The sequence below is a fragment of the Schistocerca cancellata genome, chromosome 1 (genome assembly GCF_023864275.1).
Source record: "Schistocerca cancellata isolate TAMUIC-IGC-003103 chromosome 1, iqSchCanc2.1, whole genome shotgun sequence".
In the NCBI taxonomy this organism is placed as follows: domain Eukaryota; kingdom Metazoa; phylum Arthropoda; class Insecta; order Orthoptera; family Acrididae; genus Schistocerca; species Schistocerca cancellata.
In genome coordinates this window covers 1,171,767,620-1,171,786,030 of record NC_064626.1, presented here as the reverse complement: position 1 = coordinate 1,171,786,030, position 18,411 = coordinate 1,171,767,620, and positions in this window count along the sequence as shown.

Here is an 18,411-nt window from a genome sequence, read left to right as displayed (position 1 = left end):
ACCTGCACGGCGCCAAACACGCATACGACCATCATTGGCACCAAGGCAGAAGCGACTCTCATCGCTGAAGACGACACGTCTCCATTCGTCCCTCCATTCACGCCTGTCGCGACACTACTGGAGGCGGGCTGCACGATGTTGGGGCGTGAGCGGAAGACGGCCTAACGGTGTGCGGGACCGTATCCCAGCTTCATGGAGACGGTTGCGAATGGTCCTCGCCGATACCCCAGGAGCAACAGTGTCCCTAATTTGCTGGGAAGTGGCGGTGCGGTCCCCTACGGCACTGCGTAGGATCCTACGGTCTTGGCGTGCATCCGTGCGTGGCTGCGGTCCGGTCCCAGGTCGACGGGCACGTGCACCTTCCGCCGACCACTGGCGACAACATCGATGTACTGTGGAGACCTCACGCCCCACGTGTTGAGCAATTCGGCGGTACGTCCACCCGGCCTCCCGCATGCCCACTATACGCCCTCGCTCAAAGTCCGTCAACTGCACATACGGTTCACGTCCACGCTGTCGCGGCATGCTACCAGTGTTAAAGACTGCGATGGAGCTCCGTATGCCACGGCAAACTGGCTGGCACTGACGGCGGCGGTGCACAAATGCTGCGCAGCTAGCGCCATTCGACGGCCAACACCGCGGTTCCTGGTGTGTCCGCTGTGCCGTGCGTGTGATCATTGCTTGTACAGCCCTCTCGCAGTGTCCGGAGCAAGTATGGTGGGTCTGACACACCGGTGTCAATGTGTTCTTTTTTCCATTTCCAGGAGTGTATTTACTCACCCAAGAAATGGTTCATACTGAACTATTCATGTGCATTTAAAGAACACCGAACCTTTCGCCATTTCAAGATGCTGTATAGCTGTGGATAACTTTTAATATAAAATGAAACAAATATTAACTAATTTTACTATCAAACATAAACAACAAATTTACACTGAGACTTACATTAAGCAAAATATAAATGATAATGGCGGTGCGCTATATAAATCTGCCGTAATCACAGGAAAGCGTCCATCTTGGCTCACTTCTAAAACTAAAAAGGTGCCATCCCCTTCACAAAAATAACTGAAGTACGTAATTCTACATTTGTTTCTGCGGTTTATCCTACAGTCGTTTTAAATAACTTGTAGATAAAATCTGCTCTTCACGCACATGTGCCTTTGAAATATGTTCAGCGTCCACTGTTTCTACGTCTCTCTTGAACTAGTTAGCCCTTGTTAACAATCTCCTAAAGTAATCTGAAACACGATATCACAAACAAATAACCAATTAGTTAATATCTCGTAGTGTGGATAACATCAACGAGTTGAAATCAGGCTCATCAATTCCTGGTTTTCATTAAGTTTCGATACACCGACAGATCGTGATAATGCAGTGAAATAATTATTATACTCTTATGGTGGACTTTCAGTCTTTTGGTATCTAGTACAACTGTTTATGATGATCACAGTTAGCGTCTTTAAGTCTACAGAGTATAAGCAGAGAAGCATATTAAACAACTTAGTGTGCGACACATAAGAAAAATAGAGCAGTTTGAGGCCTGACTTGTTGGTTTGAAAAAAAAAAGGCTATGTAATTCAGTTTTCTATACGTTAAATAGTGAAAACGTAACGGATCTGTTGAAGAATCTTTTGAAACTCAAACTAGTGGTAAAGTATCATAACATTCCCAGAAAACAAAGAGACTGTCTCTGACATTAAATTTTCATTTTACTAAGATGTATAATGAAAGTTCCTGAAATTATCTGACCCAGAAATGTTTCACTGCAGTTACTGAGAAGTTCCTAGATTATAAACAGTGGTCATCTTTTTACAGCTACTAAATTTGGGAAACAAGTACTTTATGGGAAATATGAAGCTGCACCTGAAGCATTACTTTATGTGCATAATAAATCATTATGTAAATCTAAATCTTTTGAGCAAAGAGATAAAATAGCAAGACAGCTATATGCCAAACATATTTTATTTGTAGGTTAGTGAAATCATTACAAAAATGGAACATCACTGAAAACATTGCACAAATGAAACGCCAAGAAATTATTTAAATATCTTTTGAAGTCATTATTATTATTATTGAACTACTTGGGTTAACTACTTGTGACACACAATTTTTAAATACATTTTCGACTATAGTGAGCTCGTTTTTGAGACTGTGATTTCTACGGCAGTTAGATCATAACGCGTTTCGATGTTTACTGTAATCTTCAGGTAATACTTGTCGAAAATGCACTCAGTTTGCATTCAGTTTGCCAATAACAAGAAGTTATCGTAACCAGACGAACATGTTTTGATTCATATTGCTGTTTTATCTGCATAGAAAAGTTTATCCAGTCAGTGCGCAGAGAAATTGCCGGTGTTTACTGTTTTATGGACAAAACTAAGTTAGCATGAGGTATATGAAGTTAGTTAAATTAATTTCAAGGAGGCATGAGAAAGAGGACGACTGATTACAGAAAAATGGTGGAAGGGAATTCAGTTTCCTTCAGACATGGCGGAGTTAAGCTGCTCTATTTCATTTACACTCTTTGAACATAACAGTGCAGGAAAACAAGATGGTAGTCAAAACAGAGCTTGTTTCAATTTAAATATCGATATGATGGTTGTGGTGTTATCAGCTATCTGCAACGTCTTCCAGACATCTTGCTATCACATCACTGATGTTGGTCGAAAAAGGTATTACAAAATAAATGACAGTATAGAAATTTATTTTAAAGAATTACAAAGATATTGCTGCGACCTAGATTCATACATAATTTAAATTTTTATGTATTTTCTTTTCTAAGAATATTGTATTGAAATTATTGAAAAAATGTGAGTTCTTAAACCCCATCATTTCCTTTAGGATCTCATTTTTCCTCTTTTGATCAAATGCGAATTTCCATTTCCTCCAAGATATTGATTTTGCAGCTCTCCTTAACTATGCAGTACTTTAAGATACTTGTCTATTGCACCATTGTGTCCAGCTTTGTTTTGTGTTTCACTGTAAGCTTTAACAAGTCTAAAGCAGTCAATATGTTCTTTAAAATGAGTTTTAAAATGTCTGCCCATTGACCAATGTACTACTTATTACAATGATACTATTGAATTTTAAAAAGTCTTGTTTTTCTCAGTTTGTCTGTTGGTTGTTAGAGGTCTTGAACCGGTCTCTCCCTTCAGCTGTTAGTGGCAAAAGTGATCCTGGTAACTGTGTTCTTAAACAGCTTGAATATTTTGTCTAAATTGACTCGTAAATATGATATAATTACGTACTTGGATTTTTGAATGCTATAGGTGTTGGCTGTGTCGATTTGTTTGCTTGTTTTTTTTTTAGTTATGTGTTGTGAAAGAGCATCTATTTCATGTCATTGGTAGGCATTGTTACGTGCAGTGTATTTGAGGGTGAATATTTCTGTCTCATATTCAGCAAAATTAAGTTGGAATTTCTGCTTTCTGTTTAAGAAAGGTTTGAATGCACATTGTTCACGTGTGTTGCAGAGTGAGGAGGCTTCATCAATGACAGTGTCTATGTTGGCTGGTTTTCTGTGCACACTGATGTTCAAGGCCTGGTTTGTGTTGGTTATTGTTATGCTTAAAAAAATTGTTTTGCTATATTTCTGTTGCTCATGGTGAAATGAATATGTAAGTATTGAATCTGCTCAACACTGTTACTATATGCCTGCAGGAGTGGAGAATTTCCTATGTAATGTTTTTCTTCCCTTCAGTGGTATATTTTCAAGGCGATTAGACAGAATTTCTGCAGTGATCCCAGTGAGTGGATCAGCCATTGCTAGACGCAAATCCTCTTTATACATTTTTTCAAAGAATGTGAAATAATTAACTACTGAACTATTGAAATAATAATTATTGAAATAATTAAATATTGAAATAATTAACTATTTCAGTTCTGGACATAGTCTGATCTTTTCATAGATTCTATTTAATTATATCTATGGGTTCTTTGATATGTATGCTGCTGTACAAGTTTGCTGTGATTAAGGAAATAAAATTTGCACTAACTGGCATCAAGTGTTATTTAATGGCATGAATTGTTTGCTAACTGAGTTTCACTGGAAAAGTGGTTTGAAAATTGTATTCGTTTTGTAATATTTAACGTAGTTTTCACATAGCTTTGTAGCCAGGATAGTTTACAGCATTAACAATAGGTCTTATGAGGAAATTAGTTTTATGGATAATTGATTGGGCCCATAACTTTGGAGCTATTAGGTACAGTGAAACCCCCCCTTAGAAAAATCTATGAATGATTGTGCTGATAAACCCCTTATGTTATTTGATTTTCAAACAGCTGAGCAAAACTGAACGTGCACAGACATTTCTCTCTTTACTTATTCAGATCATCAACAAAGTGACACACAATAATTTTAGCGCAACGCAAACTGACTTTCAATAATCTCTGAAAAAGAATGGCACTGACTAACAATAACCTATACCTTTCATGAATCACTTACCTCACACAAATCTTCGTAACTCGAACTACTGCATTACAGCAAGCTCCAATACTGCCAGCTAAATAAAAGATTATAACTACTGAAGTCACTAACCACTAATAGGCATAGTTAGCAAATGAAAGATTTTAATAGAGAACAAACAATGTATTTACCTTAATAGTGTTCAAACGTCATAATATATATATATATATATATATATATATATATATATATATATATATATATATATATATATATATATATATCACTTCATGACATCCAGTCCTACAAATTTACTGTCTCTGATGGACACACGTCCAGATCATCCGCTCTCAAAAGTCCGCCATCTCTCTCCCCACATCCACCACTGCTGGTGGCTCACCTCCAACTGCGCAACGCTACGCATTGTTGACAGCCAACCGCCCAACACTACAATAGCGAATATTTCAACAATGCCAACCAGCCACAGACTGCACACAGCACAGTCAGTAATTTTCACATAGAGCGCTACATGGCGTTACCAACATAAAAACCTAAACAGCCTACTTACATAGCCCCTATGCTACCCACAAAAAATTTTACAAATTGTTTTGGGCACTGGCCAATACTGATTTGAAGAAATTTTTCATAATTACAATAACAAAGCAATCAAATGCACACACTTATTGATACAATGTTGGTCAAAAGCTAAAATTTTCTCACAGTCCATGAAGAGAGTCCTGATCATTCTTCACAGTATGAATTACAATTTTATGCACATAGTCTGAGCAGTAAAAGAAAATGCACACAGAAGTAGTGGATCCAGTCTTGAAGAAGTAGTGTTGTCCTTCCAACAGAAAGATAATTCTGACTCTTGACATGCAGACAGGTAATGGTTCACAACAGAGCAAACCCATCGCAGAGTCAGAGGAAGTTTCATATCAGCGCACACTCCGCTGCAGAGTGAAAATCTCATTCTCACATATTGTGCATATACTATGACCAACAGAAATGTTATTAGTCCCTTCTTATTGTTCTTTCCTTTCCAAGAACTCCATTCTCGAAGAATGTGGATCATAAAATTATTATTTAACAGATCTGTTGACAGAAAGTGTTCACATTAGCAAATGCATTTAATTTTATTTTATAAAACCAATGCTGCAACACAGCTGGAAGCCAGACATAAAATGAAATAAGCAACTATGTAAAGCAAAGTATAAAAGCATCATTCAATAGCCATGTGGCATTTCATAAGTCAGTAGAAATTCTCTCAAGTCTCGTAGAAAGACACTTGTCATAATCAGCTGTGCAGATGTAAGAATATTTCGCATCAATTCGTAAGCATTTCAGTAAGTAGCACAAAGTACGTCCTCCACAGTATAATCATATGTTTCCAAGTAATAGCGTGTCATATTTGCGATGCTTTCTACAAAGGAATGTCAATATCGAGGTTAATGGCCTCTTTTTCTCCACCTAATGGCTTTTTCTCCAGGTGGCTGGCGCAGCTGGGAGCCCACAACGCATTACATTAAGGTCACTTAGCTTTCTTACCAAAATATTTACGCCAGCAGTTTGCGCTAGAGTGACAGTCTCATTTAAAGAATATCAAAGGTCGAGAATTTGCGTTACAAATGTGTAGAAACAAAATCCTATAAAGATAACAGTGTCCAAAAAAATTTTGTCGGCATTGTGATACATTCACGCATTTACATACATTTCATAACTCTTAAAGTACGATTCTTGGTTTCCAACAAAATTCTCTGCTCATTTCAATAGTGTCATCAACGTCAAATGTACTTTAAAAATCATGATCCCTGAGAAATATGGTACCGATGAGTAAAGTTGTATAAACAAATACTATAATAGCTATGGCTCCTAGCGCTCACTACACACTTAGTACACAAAATAGGCGTGTACCCCCTGAGGATTAATGTAATTATACTCTCAGGTGTTACAGATTACAGCAATGGAATGAAATGTACCACGGAAAACCTTTGTATCTTTGTAATTCAAAAATCTTTAAAAATAAATGTTTATGTACAAAATTAATAACTCAAATACGTGTACTGTAGCGCTAAACTGTGCGTCTTGTTGTAAGATAATCTCTGTCATTACTTAAGGGTAAAAAAATGTGCTAAGTGTCGTAATTATCGTCGTCCATAAGCAAAATTCTGTACAAGTCAACGTACTTACCTAGTAATAAACAGAAGCGAAATGCTATGCATATAGATATCGTAAGTTATTACGTACAGTACCGTGATCAAGAAAGTACTATACTGTAAAGTCTTGTTGTGCAACGAAAAAGGCTGTCTCATTGTAGCTATACCACAAAAGTTACTACTAAAACATGTTTTCCTTTCCAGAAGAATTCAGAAAAACTGTCCAGATATAAAACAGATACACCACAAAAGCAACAATGTAAATTGTGTCACACATTAATAGCGTCGTGATATAATCGTGTAGCTGTCAAATAAACTAACTACTGTGTCATCTGGTATCTCTCAGAAAGTACTTTAAATCCATAACGTTTTTTCAAGTAAACCAAAATGTTGCATTAAAATCTCATTAGCAGTATATGTTCTAAGTATGTAAGCCTTATAGTCGTTATGTAATTGTGCAATTAACAAGCAAGAATGTACACACACAATAACACTGTGTCGTCTGTTCACTACAACAATGCATTCGTAATTACTGTCTAAATAAGTAGCCCCTGTTCTTGACTGGATAGTTAACTCTAAATCATTGCTGCATGTTACCAGTTTCTAAGTGTGTCAAAGCGTACTAGTAATGTGAAGTGAAAAATTTTATAGCAAAGACTAAGTTAAAAAGCAGATTATCTCTCAATAAACGGTTTTACATGTGAAATGTGGCGCAATCCTGTACCCTTTCTAGTGCGCAGAGTTCCAACTTGAACGCAGTTATCATGCGGTATACGTCGGTAAAGAATACTGGAATTTTTCTCAAGGTTAGCGTCTATGTTATTTATCTCTGAGCCAGCCGGCGCACGTGGCTGCCTGCGGTGCGAGTCATTGTCTGTCATTTGTTGGCGCGCATCGTTATTGGGATTATGACACCTATATTGTACAAATTCACCTTGCTGAGAGTGCTCAGCTCTGTTTGAATTCTGGTCTATTGCTAAGGTTATATCGTCTGTCGTCATGTCGGTAGTTGCTGCAATTTTTTTCTTGTCGGTCGCATGGTGGAGAATTTCTCCATGAGTCGTAACTGCATGGTGGACCGTTGCATCTGAAGTTATTCTGTCTCCCTTCATAATAATGATTTTGGTTCCCATATTGTCTGTTTCTCTGATTGTCTCTGTCATATTCATTACTACGGTAAAGCGATCTTTCTCTGTAACCATTACTCTGCCAGTGGTTGTCATATGGGTGGTGTCTGTTTTGGTCACGATTTGCGTTGTAAGAATAGCCTTGTCGTCTCCAGTTATTGTTTCTGTCGTCACGGAACTGTGACGGATGTGACCTGTAGTGTTTGTTTTCCTGTTTTCGGATCACGCGACTGTCTGTGTCAATTTATAATTCTTGTAAGAGTCCTTGAAAAGCTTCAATGTCGTCTTTGCAACGTCCTGCCCAAATAATATGTCCTAAATGTTCAGGCAAATTGATTAAGCAAATGCGGATGAGTTCTGAGGGGCTGTATGGGTTTGACAGTTATGCAACAAGTCTTCAAAATATTTCACAAGACTGGAAAATTCAGATTCTTTGAAATGTTTCATCATTATGATGCTATGTTTTACTTGGTCTTGTGTAGCTTGAGACCAATATGCTGAGAGGAAGGCATGATAAAATTCTCCTCCACTGCGACAATCGTGAATGACCGATCGCATTCTTACAGCTGGTTCATTCTCTAAGTAGGCACACATAAATTCTAATCTGTGCTCTAATGACCAGTTGGGAGGAAAACAATGAGAGAATTGATGAAGCCACGCTTGTGGATGAATGTCGTGGCCAGAATTCTTAAATGTTTTGAATTTACGTGTAGTAATGAACAGCTTATAGTCAAAATCATCATGTCGGCGAGTCGCATATAGGTCATTGTTACTTCGCTTCGGCGGTTCCGTCTCAAAATTCGGTGTACCTTGCCAATTTCTTTCATAATTTCCGAAGCGCCCTGTGTTATTATTTTGTGGCTGTTCCGTATTTCTATGTCCCTCTTCCCGTATTGGAGCGCGAGTGTCCTCTGAAATATGTAGTTCTTGTATTACCTGTGTCAACTGATCTTGTACTTCCCGGATTTCTCGTTTGTACTGTGTATTGATTTGATTTTGATTTTGTTTAAATTTTCTAATTTGTTCATACTCTTCTGTGTCAGTGAAGGCTACAGGTTTTGTGTCATTCAGATCATCATCTACCTTTGTATATAAGTTAGTGAACTGATCCGAAAGTTCGGCTACTTTCTCCGATAATGAACTGATTTCCTCAGTGTGTTTTTCTGAACCAAGTTTCAGAGTGTCGATTTGTGTCGAAAACGTATCTACTGTGTCCTTTAAGTTTTCCTGAGTTTTTGCAAGTTGCGTATCCGAATCGGTAGATGTATGAACAATAGTTTGCAGTTCTCTTATGGCTGCTTCGTGATTCTGTAATGCATTTTCATGACTCGAAAAAATAGGTTGAAAATGCTCACAAATCTGTGTTTTCACGTCATTACAGACTTTTTGACATTTAGATTCGATTTTAAGTAACTCAGCAGTTAAATCTTTACGAGTTTGTTCAAGCGTTTGCTCAATTGTGTTTATCTTTTGAAGATTTTGTTCCATTGTGACTAACTTGTGTAGCTGTTGCTGTGTTCGTTCCTGATTTTGTTCCATTCGTTGCATGAATTGCAATAACAATGTATTAGTGTCTGGAACTTGTTCCTTTGTGCTTAGCGGCAGTGCATAACAGGCAACATTCGCATTTTGAAAGGTAGAAAATGTGTCTTGACCTGGTTGAGAAACGGGTAATGACGCAAAACCTGAATCTGCAGTATTTGCAAAATTTTGTCCTGTTATTTCGGATTCCTGAGGCGAGCTGTTGCCGACCGATCTATCGACAATGTTTCCCTGTTCACTAATTGTTTCACTGTCTACACCATTATTTGCCGCCTGGTCCATTTCCCCATGCACAATTACCAAATTATTACTTTGAGTGTCTGTTAATTCGTTACACCACGGTGGTGCTGATAAGCTACACTCGTCGTCACTATCATTTCTCAATTTACTTTGGAGCCTAGTGTTACGTTTTTCAGAGGCCATAATTATCATGTGCTTCACACGATAACATGAAAATCACAATTTGAAGAGGAAAAATAAGAAAACGCATTAACATAGCACTGAAAATAATATCTAGCTAATCGCAAGCGCAGCTGGGAAACACTTGGTGCAAATCTACATGCATGCCACAACTATTTTACTGTACAAGAATGAAAGACTACAACTACAAAGGAGATTCTGTCTACAATTACGCGCTAGCAATAAACAGTAGCTACACTAATTACACAATCCACAAGAAAAAATCAGAAGATTCCAGTGAGGTATCCTCCACGAAGGGTCGAAATATGAAACCTCTCCTTAGAAAAATCTATGTACGATTGTGCTGATAAAGCCCTTACGTTATTTGATTTTCAAACAGCTGAGCAAAACTGAATGTGCACAGATATTTCTCTCTTTACTTATTCAGATCATCAATAAAGTGACACACAATATTTTTAGCGCAACGCAATCTGACTTTCAATAATCCCTACAAAAGAATGGCCCTGACTAATAATAACCTATACCTTTCATGAATCACTTACCTCACAAAAATCTTCGTTACTCGAACTACTGCAATAGAGCGAGCGCCAAAACTGCCAGCTAAATAAAAGATTATAACTACTGAAGTCACTAACTACTGATAGTCATAGTTAGCAAATGAAAGATTTTGATAGAGAACAAACAATGTATTTACCTTACTAGTGTTCAAAAGTCATAATGTATATATCAGTTCATGACATCCAGTCTTACAAATTTACTGTCTCTGATGGACACACGTCCAGATCATCCGCTCTCAAAACTCTGCCATTTCTCTCCCCATATCCACCACTGCTGGCGGCTCACCTCCAACTGCGCAATGCTACGCTCTGTTAATAGCCAACTGCCCAACACTACAATAGCGAATATTTCAACAATGCCAACCAGCCACAGACTGCACACAGCACAGTCAGTGATTTTCATATAGAGCGCGTCATGGCGTTACCAACATGAAAACCTAAACAGCCTACTTACAACAGTACTGCAAATGTCTCTAGTTAATAGGAAATATGTTTTAGTCAACTGCTTCCTCAGTGTAACATTCAACTTCTGTGAGGGGTCATGTGAGATTTCATGTATGTGATTATTCTGAAAGAAATCAATTGTCTTATTTATATATTCACATTTGTCTACAAGCACTATTGCAGAATTTTCATCAGCTTTCACAGCCTGTGCATTGCTCCCATTGAGCTTCCTGTTGAGATTCTTAAGCAACTATTCCTGTTCCTTAGCATCTTTTTTCGACTTTTATTATGAGTAGCGTTTCTCTATTAATGTATTTGCTTTGTGACCTATTAGTATTTGTTCATATTTGAAAAATTTTGCTGTATCAGCTGTATTTTTATACAGAAAATTATTTCCTTTGTGTTATTCTGATTAAGTTTTGTGCTCAATACCTTGCAAAACTAGTGACGTTCTTGACAAATTTAGTAATGAAGAAAGGAGTATTCCCAAACTGCTTAAAAAGGAGCAAGGTAGTCCAACTATTTAAAGGGGGTACAAGCTAGGTCAAGAAAACTGTAGACCATAAAAATCGCAAGTGATTAACGACAGAATGATAACCATAATAGAGAAACAAAATACCTTAAACAAAGCATAGCATGGGTTGAGAAAAGGGAGACCCACAAAGACTGTTGTCGCAAAGTTCGTAAAAAAATAATTGAGACACTGATGAATAGATAAAAGTAGCGAGGGTATACTAAGAACTTTGAAAAGTGTTTGATTTCGTCTGTCATAGAATACTCCAAGAATGCACTGCTCTGATGTAAGAGGGAAAGATGCATGTATCATAAAAAGCTTTTATGAAAGCAAGTAGCAGGGTGGAGATAAAACACAAATCTGGAAATATTGAGAGAAATGTCTACACTGGCTTTTTGGTGGTAAAATTTGGAGTAGCTCAGATTTATGCCTTTTATCTTCTATTTAAATGACGTGCCCACTACAGTAAATGAAAAAGTGATTGTACATGCCGACAACACAACTTTACTCCTATGTAACGACTCAGGAAAGGATCTGGAAAAGAGATCCAATGTCAGCATGCAGAGTGTAGAAAGATATTTTAGAGAAAATAATCTACTGACCAACAGGAAGAAAACAACATGTGTGAAGTTTCACAAAAACAGAACTTTCAGCTCACTGGTCATTATTCTGAGCATTGGAGATGTTAATGTAGAAGAAATAGACTGCAACAGGTTTCTGGAAAAAGAGGTGCTCAAATTACTGACATTGCAAAATGTCGATAAACTCTGCTCAAAAATAAGTAGAAATATATTCTTAGTAAAGAATATGTTCTATACAGTGGGTATGGGAGCCTCGCTAAAAATGTACTATGGACTAATTTTCCAGCACGTTTTGTAACGTATCCCAGTGGAAGCAATACTTCCGCATTACTCGCCCCCGTTACGCTCGCCTGAATAATGGACTCGTCTGTTTCTTACAAATGCGTATTTATCACATATATGAAAAAAAATGTTTTGTTGTACGTCATGTCTGTATATCCTAAATTGGCCAGAATGAAGAAACTATATACGAGTGACGAAATGACAGAATAATTTATTTAAGAATAAAGTAACCCTGGTGAAAGAAGCAACCTGTTTATGTTTACAAAATTTCTGGAAGTTGTGGCATCTAGCAGGCAGTATATTCCTCCGCAACGATAAATAGGCAACTGTAATGAACTCATATCGTAGAAAATGTTGTTTGGAATACACTCTTTCAAGTTCTGAAGGTAACATCGATAAAATATAGAGAACGAAATATTGTGTCAACTTGCACAGAAACCAGACTGAAATTGTAAGAGCGTAGGACATGAAAGGAAGGCGGTAGTTACGAAGAGAGTGATACAGTGCTATAGCCTATCTCAAATGTTGTCAGATCTGCATACTGAGCAACCATTAAAGAAAAAGAAAGAGGTATTTCTATAGGCAATTAAAGTTCGGAAAGGAGAAATAAAAAAGTACCATTGTGGATGCCACTGTAACTCTATCAGATCAGTTAAATGGTACGAACAGTTTCACCGTACAGCTGTGAACTCCGTGAGCATTACGAGAACCAACTGCATTCCTTCATACTTGATGTCGCCTCTGTCAGCGATGGCACCTTCCAACAGGACGCCCGTGTCGGAAGGCTAGAGTAGTTTTAAGAGCGTGATGGTGAACTCACATTGATGTCTTCGCCGCCAAATTCGCCTGATCTGAACCCGATGGAACATGTCTGGAGCACTATAGGCTGCCAGATACGAGTCAGCAAACCACCGGCCGTAACTTACGTAAATTGCGTGACCTGTGCGTAGACACTTTGTGCCACACACCTCCGGAAACCTACCGAGATGTGTCTCGGAGATTCGCTGCTGCATTACGTCCAAGGTTGGGCCCATGAGATATTTAGCAAGTAGAGGTAATGTGAACTTATTAGTGTATGTTTGTACCACTTGGAGAGTGGATACGATGCAAGTTAAGTTCGGAAGTGGAGGCGCAAGAGGATACAGACTGTAACAAACTGTGATCTCCTCTCCAGAACAGATTCCTGGGCCAGCACCAGTCAGCAGAAGACAACCGAAGACTTTTTACGCACACAGTTTTATGACGAAAAGACAAATGAAAACCGAACACCCACCACAATCGGGACCATGTAATGGTTCCATTCAAAAGTAATCACCACTCGCCTTAAGACATTTATCCCACTGGGAGACGAGACTAACAGTTCCTGCTTCGTAGAAAGCAGTCAGCCGCTGACGATTCCACAACCTTACTGGCTGTGACGCTTTCTCATCCTACTGAAATTAACTTCCATGCATGTCTTTATTCATGTCACCAAAGATGTGAAAATCACACGGTGAAAGATCCGGGCTGTATGGAAGATGTAGCAGTTTCTCCCAATCAAATTCCTGAAGTGTAGCCTTCGTCCGATCTGCAGTGTGGGGACGGGTGGTATCGTGCAACAAAATGATTTCATTCCTGGGCGTTTTGACTTGATGGGAAGGGGGGGGGGGGTGAGGGGTGGCCATTTCTGCAAAGTGTCTTCATATCGCTGTGCACTGATTGTGGTTCCAATAACTCGACGAGCAGAGAGCTCCGACTGTCGAAGAAAATTGTGATCATGGCCTTACCGGTAATTCCGTGAACAGCTTTGGAATTCTTTGGCAGGGGGAGATATGGGATGTTTCTACTGCAGGCTTCGCCGTTTGCTCTCCATCTGATGGAATGCTATCGGACGGAATCATCCTGCTGCACGAAAACGCCGGTCCCTACACTGCGAACTGGGCGAAGGCTTCACTGTAGGGACTTGCTTCGGTAAAACTTCAATATCCTTCATCCACCCTGGAACTATCACCGTGTGATTTTCACATCTTTGGCAACCCTGAAGTACGACATGAGTGGACGTCGGTTTCAGTCGGACGAGGAAGCGCAAGAGTGGGATCTGTCAGCGGCCGACTGCATTCTACGAAACGGGAACTGATCGTCTCGTTTCCCAGTGGGATAAATGTCTCAACGCGTATCGTGATTACTTTGTAAAAATCAACATGGATTCCGTAAACAAAGATCCTGCGGAAGTCAGCTCGCTCTGTTCCTCCATGAGATCCACAGAACAGTGCACAACGGCGCTCTGGCTGATGCCGTGTTCCTTGATTTCAGTAAGGCATTTGACTCCCTCCCGCATTGTCGTTTAATGAAAAAAAAATTACGAGCTTACGGAGTATCGGAGCAGACCTGCGATGGGACTGGCAGACAAAACTCAACACTTCGCTCGTAACGGAGCTAAATCGACAGATGTAAAGGTAATATCCGGAGTACCACAGGCAATATACTGACCATTAAAATTGCTACACCACGAAGATGACGTGCTACAGACGCGAAGTTTAACCGACAGGAAGAAGATGCTGTGATATGCAAATGATTAGCTTTTCAGAGCATTCACACAAGGTTGACGCCTGTGGCGACTCCTACAACGTGCTGACATGAGGAAAGTTTCCAATCGATTTCTCATACACAAACAGCAGTTGACCGGCGTTGCCTGGTGAAATGTTGTTGTGATACTTTGGTAAAGGTCGGATTGTAGCATATCGCGATTGTGATTTATCGTATCGCAACATTGCGGTCGCGTTGGTCGAGATTCAATGACTATTAGCAGAATATGGAATCGGTGGATTCAGGAGGGTAATACGGAGCGCCGTGCTAGATCTCAACAACCTCGTATCACTAGCAATCGAGATGACAGGCATCTCATCCGCATGGCTGTAACGTATCGTGCAGCCACGTCTCGATCCCTGAGTCAACAGATGGGGACGTTTGCAAGACAACAACCATCTGCACGAAGAGTTCGACGACGTTTGTAGCAGCATAGACTATCAGCTCGGACACCATGGCTGCTGTTACCCTTGACGCTGCATCTCAGACAGGAGCGCCTGCGATGGTGTACTCAACGACGAACCTGGGTGCACAAATGGCAAAACGTCATTTTTTCCGACTTTTCTGAAGCATCTATTGCTAGTTCGCAATGCAGACGTAAAATAAGGTTGAATCCGAACCTGGATATTATATTCACATATCTCCTCGTTTATACATACAGTCACTTCGTTCTGTATAGAAATCCCCGATATAGCCCATTTTCTTCCAGATTGGTTTCGGTTCTTCTTTTCTGTTTAGCACAAGTTTAAAAGTTCAAATGGTTCAAATGGCTCTGAGCACTATGGGACTCAACTGCTGAGGTTATTAGTCCCCTAGAACTTAGAACTAGTTAAACCTAACTAACCTAAGGACATCACAAACATCCATGCCCGAGGCAGGATTCGAACCTGCGACCGTAGCGGTCTTGCGGTTCCAGACTGCAGCGCCTTTAACCGCACAGCCACTTCGGCCGGCACAAGTTTAAAAGTGCCTCTGTAATTTCCAGGGTCAGGCGGCTCTCCATGAACATTCGCATGGGACCAGCAGGGTAATGGTGGTTTCATCTCCTCTCGAGATGAACAGTGAGTGATGGGTGTTGCTGGAGGGACACTAAAGAAAGGAATTCTGCACGAAGCCAAGTCTCAGACACTTGCCGCATTTTCGATTGTATCAACTGTAGATGAAAATGCTCAGCGTGGGCAGCTCTGGCGTGTGGACAACCACCTGTTGGAGCAGGCCCCAATTTACCCTGTTGCACACACAGCATTGCAGGGGAGAGGAGAAACTTCAGAAGATCACAAGGAACACAATCAGAATGCTTCTGAAGTCAGTCTTGGTATACTGGTGCTCTGTTGTTCCTTTTGAGTCACAGAGTTACATGCATTGGTGCATTAAATGAAGCAAATTGTAGTCCAGCTGATAAGAGAGTTGTGAGCGTTGAGTTACGGATCGTTGTGGCTACTGCACATGGGGCTGTGACAATGTGTACTGCAAGCAGCGTGCGCTGAAGTGAATATTGTGTCCCAAAGAAAGCCACGTTATTGCAGTTTTTTAAAATCTGGGTCTGTTCCATAGTCGGTGGTTATAATGTTGATTCAGTACGGATCATTTTACTAAACCTGCGGTTCAGTCTATATTTTATGAGTTGGTATATTTTCTTGTATGAACGAATTATTTATATAAGGAGAGTTTGCGATGTTCGCCAAATAGCCTCAAAAGAAAACGAAAATCACAAGTACAAGAAAAGAACCTTTACTGGCCTTCATTGTAATCACCATTAGCTACAGCACACTTTCGATATTAGTTAAAAAGCTACTGGAAACTGTTAGCAAACATCACTTGTGGAATAGCTCGAAGCACATTTGTCACGCATTGTTGAAACTTTGCATCATTACAGAAGAATTGCTACACTCTATTTGGGTTGCGCCCCCCCCCCCCCCCCCGCCCACCCCCCATAAACCATGCACCTTGCACTACGAACAGTTTAGTAAGCGCATAATTGCAGCCAAGATAAATATGAAGCCCACACCATCACAGTAGTACAAGTTTATATGCCAACTAGCTCCGCAGATGATGAAGAGGTTGAAGAAATGTCAGTTGCGATAAAAGAAATTATTCAGATAGATAAAGAGGACGAAAATTTTGTAGTCATAGGGGACTTGATTTCTATAGTAAGAACAGGAAGGCAATGAAAATCAGGAGGTTAAACTAGATTGGTGCTAATGGATGCAAGCGGAAGCCGCCTGGTAGAATTTTGCACAGATAACAACTTAATCATAGATAACACTGGCTTAAGATGGTTGGTTGGTTGTTTGGGGAAGGAGACCAGACAGCGTGGTCATCGGTCTCATCGGATTAGGGAAGGATGGGGAAGGAAGTCGGCCGTGCCCTTTCAGAGGAACCATCCCGGCATTTGCCTGGAGTGATTTAGGGAAATCACGGAAAACCTAAATCAGGATGGCCGACTGGCTTAAGAATCATGAAAGAAGGTTGTCAACGTGTAAGACGCTTGGAGACACTGGAAGGTTTAAGATAGATTATATAATGGTAAGACAGAGATTTAGGAACCAGGATTTAAATTACTATAAGACATTTACAGAGGCAGATATGGACTTTGACCACAAATTATTGTTTATAAACTCTAGATCATTGCTGAAGAAACTGCAAAAAGGTAGGAATTTAAGGAGGTGGGAGCTTGATAAACAAAAAGAACCAGAGGTTGTAGAGAGTTTCAGAGAGAGTATTAGGGAATCATTGCCAAGTATAGGGGAAAGAAATACACTAGAAGAAAAATGGGTAGCTTTGAGAGATGAAATAGAAAAGGCAGCAGAGGATCAAATAGGTAAAAAGACGAGGGCTACTAGAAATCCTTGAGTTACAGAAAGGATATTGATTTAACACATGAAAGGAGAGAATACAAAAATGCAGTAAACGAAGCAGACAAAATGGAATACAAACATCTCAAAAATGAGATAGAGGCATATATCACTAGGAGTAAGACAGATACTGTCTGCAGGAAAGTTAAAGAGACCTTTCCAGAAAAGAGAATCACTCGTATGCCTATCAAGAGCTCAGAAGGAAAACCAGTCCTAAGCAAAGAAGGGAAAGCAGATAGGTGGAAAGAGTTTATAGAGGGTCTATTCAAGGGCGATGTACTTGAGGATAATAATATCGAAATAGAAGGGGGTGTAGATGAAGATGAAATGGGAGATATACTGCTTGAAGAGTTTGACAGTATACTCAAAGACCTAAGTCTAAAACAAGCCCCGGGAGTACACAACATTCCATTAGAACTACTGATAGCCTTGGGAGAGCTAGCCATGACCGAACTCTACCATCTGGTGAGCAAGATATATGAGACAGGTGAAATACCCACAGACTTCGCGAAGAATATAATAATTTCCTTCCCAAAGAAAGCAGATCTCGATAGATGTGAAAATTATCGAACTATCATTTTAATAAGCCATGGCTGCAAAATACTAACACGAATTCTTTACAGACGAATGTAAAAACTGGTAGAATCTGACCTCGGGGAAGATCAGTTTAGATTCCGTAGAAATGTTGGAACACGCGAGGCAATACTGACCCAAGACTTATCTTATAAAACAGATTAAGAAAAGGCAAACCTACGTTTCTAACATTTGTATACTCAGAGAAAGCTTTTCACAACGTCGACTGGAATACTCTCTTTCCAATTATGAAGGTGTCAGAGGTAAAATACAGGGAGCTAACGGCTATTTACAATTTGTACAGATGCCAGACTGCAGTTATAAGGGTCGAGGGACATGAAAGGGAAGCAGTGGTTGAGAAGCGAGTGAGACAGGTTTGTATCCTATTGC